Here is a 9,143-nt window from a genome sequence, read left to right on the forward strand (position 1 = left end):
TAATTCTAAAAAATAACCTAAAAAAATGATGAAAAGCTATTTGATGATGTTCATAGTAATGTCTTTGTCTTGATTGATATGCATAATAATCCTGATGGAAAAATAAATTTATTACACTATAAAGGTATTTGTGATTAAATGTAATATAAAAAGATTATGATGATAATAACTAAAATTAAATAATAAATAATAAATAAATAAATTAAAAACCACAATTGAAAAAAAAAAAACCTTCAGAGAGGAGTGGAAAATGGCAGAGCTGCAGTTGTTACTAGAGGAGGAGATACCATCTGGCAAGAGGGCACTGACAGAGAGTTACCAGAACCTGACCCGGGTGGCGGACTACTGTGAAAACAACTACATACAGGTTACAGACAAGAGAAAAGCTTTAGAAGAGACTAAAGCCTACATGACTCAATCTCTAACTATAGTTGCTTATGAAATAAATGCATTGGCCAACAATATACTCCAGTTGCTGGATATACAAGCTTCTCAGCTTTGGAGAATGGAGTCTTCCATCAATCATATCTCACAGACCATGGATATTTATAAAGAGAAAGTGGCTCGAAGAGAGATTGGCATTTTGACAACAAACAAGAATACATCAAGAACTCACAAAATAATAGCACCTGCAAATATGGAGTGCCCTGTAAGGTATATTCAGAAACCAATTGACTACATGGTTCTGGATGATGTCAGCCATGGTGTTAAGCATAGAAATAACCAGCCCACAAGAACTGGCACACTTTTGAGAGCAAATTGTACTCAGAAACCACCAAGTCCTCCCATGTCAGGACAGGGAACATTGGAATGGAATACTCCTTATAAAACCCTGGAACCTGTTAAACCCCCAGCAGTTCCTAATGACTACATGATGAGTCCTGCCAGGCTTGGAAGTCAACATAGTGGAAATCAACATGGTCCAGGCAGGACAGCTTCTTTAAATCAGAGGCCAAGGACATACAGTGGCAGGCAGTAGTAGAGGAAGTGGGAAGTCAAGAAAACAGTGGAAGCAGTAGTATTGGCATTCCCATTGCTGTGCCTACACCTTCACCACCCACTATTGGACTAGTTGTTGGTAGTCCAACCCCACACCATCACATCCACCAGACGATATTCCCATGTTTGATGACTCACTACCTCTACCACTACCACCGCTAGTGGATTATAAAGATGAGGAATGCAGTGGTTCAGTATAATGATCCGTATGCAGATGGGGATCCTGCCTGGGTCCCTAAGAATTACATCAAGAAATTTGTTGCAATATATGATTATACAAAAGACAAGGATGATGAGCTGTCATTTATGGAGGGTGCAATCATTTACATTATAAAGAAAAATGATGATGACTGATATGAAGGAGTCTGCAATCGAGTGACTGGTCTGTTCCCTGGGAACTATGTGGAATCAATAATGCACTATACTGATTAAATTTTTTTGCTTTTAAAGTAGGTTATTATTACTCAGTCATGTTGTGGGACTATTACAGTTAACAGATTCTTCATGTTTTAAAATGTGCCCATATTTTCAGGAAATGCTGTTTTATTGGTATAATTGAATGTCTACCTGTAAGCATAAATCTTTGAGGCAGTTTGTGTATTGCTAACCAGCAATTTCTACAATAGGCTGTCCATAACTGATTATGCTTATGTACTTACTTACACATTGTTAACTTTATGACAAGCCTAAATATTCTGAGAAAGTGGGGTATAATATTTAATGAATCATGATTCAGATTGTACCATTACTTGTTTCAGTGCAGCATGGTTACTAACGCTATGTCAGACTAATATTAAAATCAGAAAATTTAAATGCTGATCTGGTCATACTTTTCATTTAAATTCTCTCATTTTTAAGAAATGCTATTTGTTTAAAGCATGCATAAAATTTACATAATGAAATATACTTAAAACAATTCCAAGATGCTTCCAATTTGTGTACAGTTTACCTGGAGTACTGATACTCTGGTCTCTTGAAATGAATGTTGTAATTTGTATCTATGTTTTTTTAATGAGTGAAGTTTGCATTATAAATCTTTTCCATTCATAAATACATAAGCGAGGGCGAGGGGAGCGAGGCGAGTGCCGACCCACGACGCGAGTCCCACCACTTTGATCAGCTTTTGGCTTTCCGCCATGGAGAAGACAGAGCTGATCCAGAAGGCCAAGCTGGCAGAGCAGGCCAAGCGCTACAACGACATGGCCACTTGCATGAAGGCTGTGACCAAGCAGGGCGCTGAGCTGTCCAACCTGCTGTCGGTGACCTACAAAAACATGGTCAGGGGCTGCAGGTCCACCTGGAGGGTCATCTCGAGCATCGAGCAGAAGACCAACACCTCAGACAAGAAAGTGCAGCTGATTAAGGACTATCGGGAGAAAGTGGAGTCAGAGCTGAGGTCCATCTGCACCACAGTCCTGGAATTATTCGATAAGTATTTAATAGCCAATGCAACTAATCCAGAGAGTAAGGTCTTCTATCTGAAAATGAAGGGAGATTACTTCCGGTACCTTGCTGAGGTTGCATGTGGTGATGATTAAAAACAAACGATAGATAATTCCCAAAGAGCTTACCAAGAGGCATTTGATATAAGCAAGAAAGAGATGCAACCCACACACCCAATCCACCTGGGGCTGGCTCTTAACTTTTCTGTATTTTACTATCAGATCCTTAATAACCCAGAGCTTGTCTGCACATTGGCTAAAACGGCATTCGATGAAGTCATTGCAGACTGAATGAAGACTCATACAAAGACAGCACCCTCATCATGCAGTTGCTTAGAGACAACTTAACATTATGGACATCAGACAGTGCAGGAGAAGAATGTGATGCAGCAAAAGGGGCCAAAAACTAGATGTATACAGGGTGTCATCCTCCTTCCCCTCGAGAAACCTTTTTACACATCTCCATTCCTATTCCACTCGGATTTCCTGTAGAAAAAAACCCACTCCTGTGTATGGAATCAGCCATTTATAGTCTTTTCACATTGCAGCTTTGGGAAACTCCATTCCTTGATTTGTGTTTGTCTTGGCCTTCCTGGTGTGTAGTTCCTGCTGTAGAAAAGTTTCAATAGCTTCATTTCATATAAGCATAAAGAATTTCCAAACACTTATGTAGAGAACTAAAACTTATTCGGTATTTAAGTAACTCCTGTGTATGGAATCAGCCATTTATAGTCTTTTCACATTGCAGCTTTGGGAAACTCCATTCCTTGATTTGTGTTTGTCTTGGCCTTCCTGGTGTGTAGTTCCTGCTGTAGAAAAGTTTCAATAGCTTCATTTCATATAAGCATAAAGAATTTCCAAACACTTATGTAGAGAACTAAAACTTATTCGGTATTTAAGTAATCTGAACCAGTTCTGCAAGTGACTGTGTTTTTGTATTACTGTGAAGATATGAAAAAATGTAGTTAAATACAACTTCTTTTTTTTTTTTTTTTGAAGAGGTTAGTCTTTTTACATTGCAGCTTTGGGAAACTCCATTCCTTGATTTGTGTTTGTCTTGGCCTTCCTGGTGTGCAGTTCCTGTTGTAGAAAAATATTAATAGCTTCATTTCATATAAGCATAAGCAATTTCCAAACACTTATGTAGAGAACTAAAACTTACTCGGTATTTAAGTAATCTGAACCAGTTCTGCAAGTGACTGTGTTTTTGTATTACTGTGAAGATATGAAAATGTAGTTAAATACAACTTAAAGAGTGTTCTACATAACTTCTTAATTTCTACATTCCCTCCCTTACTCTCCTTTGGGGGTTTCCTTTCAGTAAGCAACTTCTACATGCTCTTAATATATTCCTTTTTAGTAGGAATCCAGAAGTATTAGATTGAATGGAAAAGCACTTGGCATTTCTGGGCTGGGGATCACATGTTTAAATGCCTCCGATACCATATATTATGGGGGTCAGGTATATTGTGACAACAGGGAGTCTCCTTATTCACTCTTCATTTGCTGCTGTTTAAGTTGACAGTTTCCCTTCCCAATAAAAGTTCACTTACATCTGCAAAAAATAAATAAATACATAAATAAATAAATAAATACATACATACATACATAAGCGAACCAAAGGTTTTGTCATTTCCTTCATTGATTTGCTTTAAAAAAAATAAAAGATAATGATTTATTAAAAAAAAAAAAAACCTTCAGGGGCCAGCAGGTGGCATGGTGGTTAAGGTGGCTGGAGTCCCATGTGGCTGACTACCGTTCGAGTCTCGGGCCCGGCAGCTTTCTTTTGCTTGCTTTCTCACTTTCCTTCTCTCTCTGTCTCTCTCTGGTCAACTTCAAAAAAAAAAAATAAAAAAAATAAAATAATAAAACAACGACAATGAATAAAATTGAATAAAATACTTTAAAAAAAACCTTCAGTACATACAATTTATTTTATATTAAAGCCTTTACTGTTAACCCTTTATATTAGAAATACACTTTCAGGGCCAGCAGGTGGCGTGGTGGTTAAGGGCACTGGACTCCCACAGGGCTGACCACGGTTCCAGTCCTGGACCCGGCAGCTTGCTTCCTCTCTTTGCCTCTCTCTCTCTTTCTCTCTCACTCTGTCCTGAGCACACATGCCCTCTAGCAATTAAAAAATGTTATGTTACACAATTTAAGTGCACTGGAACTTTGTTTCACAGAATTTAAGGGTCAGTGGATTTCTTCTACATGTAAATAAAACACCATATAACTAAGCCAGTCAATGGTTTACTTTAATTTAACAGACAAGTTCAATTACAAACATTTATTCCATTTACATTTACCCAATCTTTGTTTAACCATTATTTTAAATTTTTTATGGAAACAAGCCTATTTAATTAAGCTTTCTTTTAAGGTCTTATCTATACGTTCTATTTTTCTTGAACCTTGGGGTCGATTGGCACACTGAAATTTTCAACTTATATTTAAGATGAAAATATTAAATATATTTAATATATTTTTGCAATCTCTTGAGAAATTTTGACCATGAAGGCAGGCTCATTATGGAACCCCAAGGTTACAGGTAAGCTGAACAGGGGCAGGAGCTTTTGAAGGAGCTTCCTTTCAACAATGGTGGCTGTCTCTGATTTTGTTGGGAATGCCTCTACCCATCCTGAAAAAGTGTCCATACACTAGAGGGTATCTTTACCCTTGTGCTGGGGGGTTTTATTTCTTTGAAATCTATCTCCCAATGTTTCTCAGGAGTTTTTCCCCAGGGTTGGATTCCTATGGGAACCTTGCCTGAGGGTTTGCCATTTACTTATGTGCAAGCAACTCTTTTTTTTGGAGAGGTTTTTGCTATAGGGTGCGTGCCCTCGCCAGACAGACAGAGAGACAGAAAGCAAGAAATCATCCCCCAGGGGGGATGGCTACGCCACCATCCCTTCTCCTCCATTCTCCTCTTGGGATCTTGGGCACGCATGCACATGTGCCCGGTGTGAGTTTTAAGCCACTGGGTCTGGGACTTGAACTGTGGTCGACTACATGGGAGTCCAGCAACATAGCCATTATGCTAACTGCTGGTCCCCAAGCAACACATTTTGAGACACCACCATTAATAAGGTTATCTAAAATAGGCAGAAAATATTTTCCCCTAACCAGCTCAGCAAGGTTCATTTTTTCTAGGTGGGTAATCTGGTGTATCTGATCTATGATGACTCACCCAAGGGCCTTAGGGACTATAGGCCTGCCATCTGGTAACAGCAACCATCCTTTGGGTCCTCTATTAGCCTACTGTTTGTGGGACAATTTTTCCTCCTCCTGAGTGTAGGGGGACAAGGATGGGAGAACAGAGTCCAGGACCGCTATAAAAATGTTTACTTGCTGGTACAGATGTCTCTCTTCTGGCTAGGTCTCATAATTTTCTCTCTTGTCACATGGTCAGTCAACCTGTTCATTCCTATTTTCTCATGTGTATACTTTTAGAAATAACTTTAACCTCTGATCTAGACATATATTAATCTTAGTCACTTTAAGGGTTACCTGAGGTTTGTCCAGTGAGATTGTCAAATGTTCAAGGGGAGTCATCGGGGTCTTGGGCCCTATTAATCCTCAATTTCAAAGGCTAGCATGTATTAGAAGTTCCACGCTCTCTTCAGAGCTCAGTGCATTCTGTCTTTAGTGACCAACTTCACAATGAGGACAAGGCCCCAGGGGGGAACATTGTCCCCAGTGAGGATGATGCCAGTCATGGGCATTGTCCAGTGCCTGGGCTGCCCACATTGAAACAGAGTTTCTTCTGAGGCAGAGCCTCTGATCTGGGCCTTTCCAGATCCAGCCCTAATAGAAGTTCCCAGCCTTCAAGATTATCACAAGTGACTCCTGGATGCTGTTTAAGTGAGACTTAAATCGAAGGTTAAGGTGCCTTTCCAATTCGTTATAACATTTTTCTAAGTTATTCTGAATTGTGAGTGATCCTACACTGAGAAGTGAACCTAAGTTCCAATAGATCCTTCAAAGAATGGCTGAGTTCTGCCAGGAGGGTGGAGTCCAGTTTATATGTTTTGCAAGGCATCTGTGTTACTGACTACACAAAAGCACTAGATGGAGAATGTAGTCTTAATCTAAATTCTTATTTTTCTATCTAGACCTCTTGATTATTTAACCAAAGGGAGAGTCCAATGGGGAAGAGGCCTAACTAAAGAGAAACAGAAGGAGTACAAGAAGGCAGAGAGGGAGGAGGTAGACAGGAGCTCTAGCCTTAACTTGTCGACGAGACAGCCAGGAGCTCTAGCCTTAACTTATCCCACTCCATTCCTAAGACTTCTACATTATTAAGTTTTTGGACAAGAGATTTTTTTTTGGCTTTTGTACCAGATACATAGGCCCACTTTTTATTAACTGCCCATGTTTATTTTTTTCTTCTCACCGTGGGGAATTTGATATTTTTTGGAAGAGTTATTAAGTTTGTAAAAGTAACATACATTCACATATACTCATAGCTTATGAACATGTACAAACAAACAACAATGACAATAAAATTTGTTTAACAATTTTTCAATGTAAAACTAAACAATTTTACTAATTGATATTTCCAATTTTTAAAATAAAATTTGAAGACCAACAATGGGATTAATTAAGGCATGTTAACAACAAGAATTATAAGGAGGTCTCAGGAAGAGTCAGGCAGCAATGCTCCCATGAGTCCATGTTTAATATTGGGTTTATATCTCTTTATACTAATTTTGTTATTAGTTTTTAAATTTATGTGTACTGTATTGGATACTTAGCATATAATTCTGTTGAACATTTTTCTGTTTTTGGTTAATTTTGGCTTAACAGTTTAGAAAATCATTCAGTTTTTATAGAAAATGAAAATTTTACCCAGTTAGATGATTAGATTTTTAGAAACCTGTACTTGTAAGAGTACATCCTTTTTCCATTTTCTGTGAATTTCCTTAAGGACATAACATTAGGATTATAGCCATTTGGGAAAAGTTTTTTTTTTTTAAGTTAAAAATGCTTCATTTATTACATAAAGCCAGTACTGCTACTTCTAAGTTCAACTGTTTGTGCATCTCTATATTGTTCCAAGTGTTACACCTGTGATGTTAATGACAACTGCATCCAAATGTCACTGGGTAGGGGCTCTTTGCAAGTGTCCTCCCTGGTACCTGCTCCCCATCTCATATTCAGCTGATGACAAGAGTATCCTCTAAGTTAAGTTCTCCCAGGCCCCAGAGTAAATGTAGTCAGTAATCTTCCATACCTTACTGTACCAGAAGCAGCAAACTTCTGAAGGAGACACAATCAAAAATATCATGGTGTTTCAACTTGTCAATATACTGACATTTTCATTAACAAAGCAGATTACAGTGAAGTTCTAATTTGCATGATAACCAGTGCCTGGGCTGCCCACATTGAAACAGAGTTTCTTCTGAGGCAGAGCCTCTGATCTGGGCCTTTTCAGATCCAGCCCTAATAGCAGTTCCCAGCCTAATAGAAGTTCCCAGCCTTCAAGATTATCACAAGTGACTCCTGGATGCTGTTTAAGTGAGACTTAAATCGAAGGTTAAGGTGCCTTTCCAATTCGTTATAACATTTTTCTAAGTTATTCTGAATTGTGAGTGATCCTACACTGAGAAGTGAACCTAAGTTCCAATAGATCCTTCAAAGAATGGCTGAGTTCTGCCAGGAGGGTGGAGTCCAGTTTATATGTTTTGCAAGGCATCTGTGTTACTGACTACACAAAAGCACTAGATGGAGAATGTAGTCTTAATCTAAATTCTTATTTTTCTATCTAGACCTCTTGATTATTTAACCAAAGGGAGAGTCCAATGGGGAAGAGGCCTAACTAAAGAGAAACAGAAGGAGTACAAGAAGGCAGAGAGGGAGGAGGTAGACAGGAGCTCTAGCCTTAACTTGTCTCACCCCATTCATTAAGCCTCTTACCCTATTAAGTTTTTGGACAGGAGTTTTCTAGCTTTCTAGTTTCTGATACATAGCACCAATTTTTCTTAACTGCCCAAGTTCATCTTTTCCTTCCTAACTTGAAAATTTTTATATTGTCTATAAGAGTTATTAAGCTTGTAAAAATATAATTGCATACATTCATATTGATTAGAATTTTTTATTTTAAGCAACTTTAACTTTTAGCATACACCAGTAGCTTATGAACATGTGCAAACAACAATAACAAAAACTAGTTTAACACATTTCTTAATATAGAACTGAACAATCTTATTAATGAATGCACTCAATATTTTTCATTCCTATAATATTTAAATATTAACAATAGAAAAATTAAAACATGTCAACTTAAGGGGCCAGCAGGTGGCATGGTGATTAAAGGTGCTGGACTCCCACATGGCCATCCACAGTTCGAGTCCTGGACCTGGCAATTTGCTTTCTCATTTTCTCTCTCTCAAGTGGAAAAATAGTAATAACAATAAATAATTCTTCAAATAATTCTTTAAAAAGTATCATCTTAATAATGAAAACTAAAAGGAAGACTCAGGAAGGACTAGGAGGCCATGCTTTCTATGAGACTGTGCTTAACATTACATTTACATTCTTTTATGTTAGCTTTACCTCTTTAATTCAGGAGTATTGCATTGGCTACTTAACATGCAATTTTGTCAAATATTTCCCCACTTTTGGTTAAGTTTGACTTAACAGTTCAGAAAAACAATCAGATTTTATAGGAAATGAAAATTTTACCCAGTTAAAAACATCCTT

At 37.9% G+C, this 9,143-nt stretch overlaps 2 pseudogenes; both read left to right on the forward strand.

Annotated features, from left to right (window-relative positions):
• Positions 1-250: 250 nt before the first annotated feature.
• LOC102490427 (abl interactor 1 pseudogene) lies at positions 251-1,678 on the forward strand (annotated as a pseudogene).
• A 457-nt stretch (positions 1,679-2,135) lies between these two features.
• LOC102490846 (14-3-3 protein theta pseudogene) lies at positions 2,136-2,911 on the forward strand (annotated as a pseudogene).
• The last annotated feature ends 6,232 nt before the right edge of the window (positions 2,912-9,143 follow it).

Source organism: Tupaia chinensis, unplaced genomic scaffold (genome assembly GCF_000334495.1).
Source record: "Tupaia chinensis unplaced genomic scaffold, TupChi_1.0 Scaffold140338_1, whole genome shotgun sequence".
Classification (NCBI taxonomy): Eukaryota; Metazoa; Chordata; class Mammalia; order Scandentia; family Tupaiidae; genus Tupaia; species Tupaia belangeri.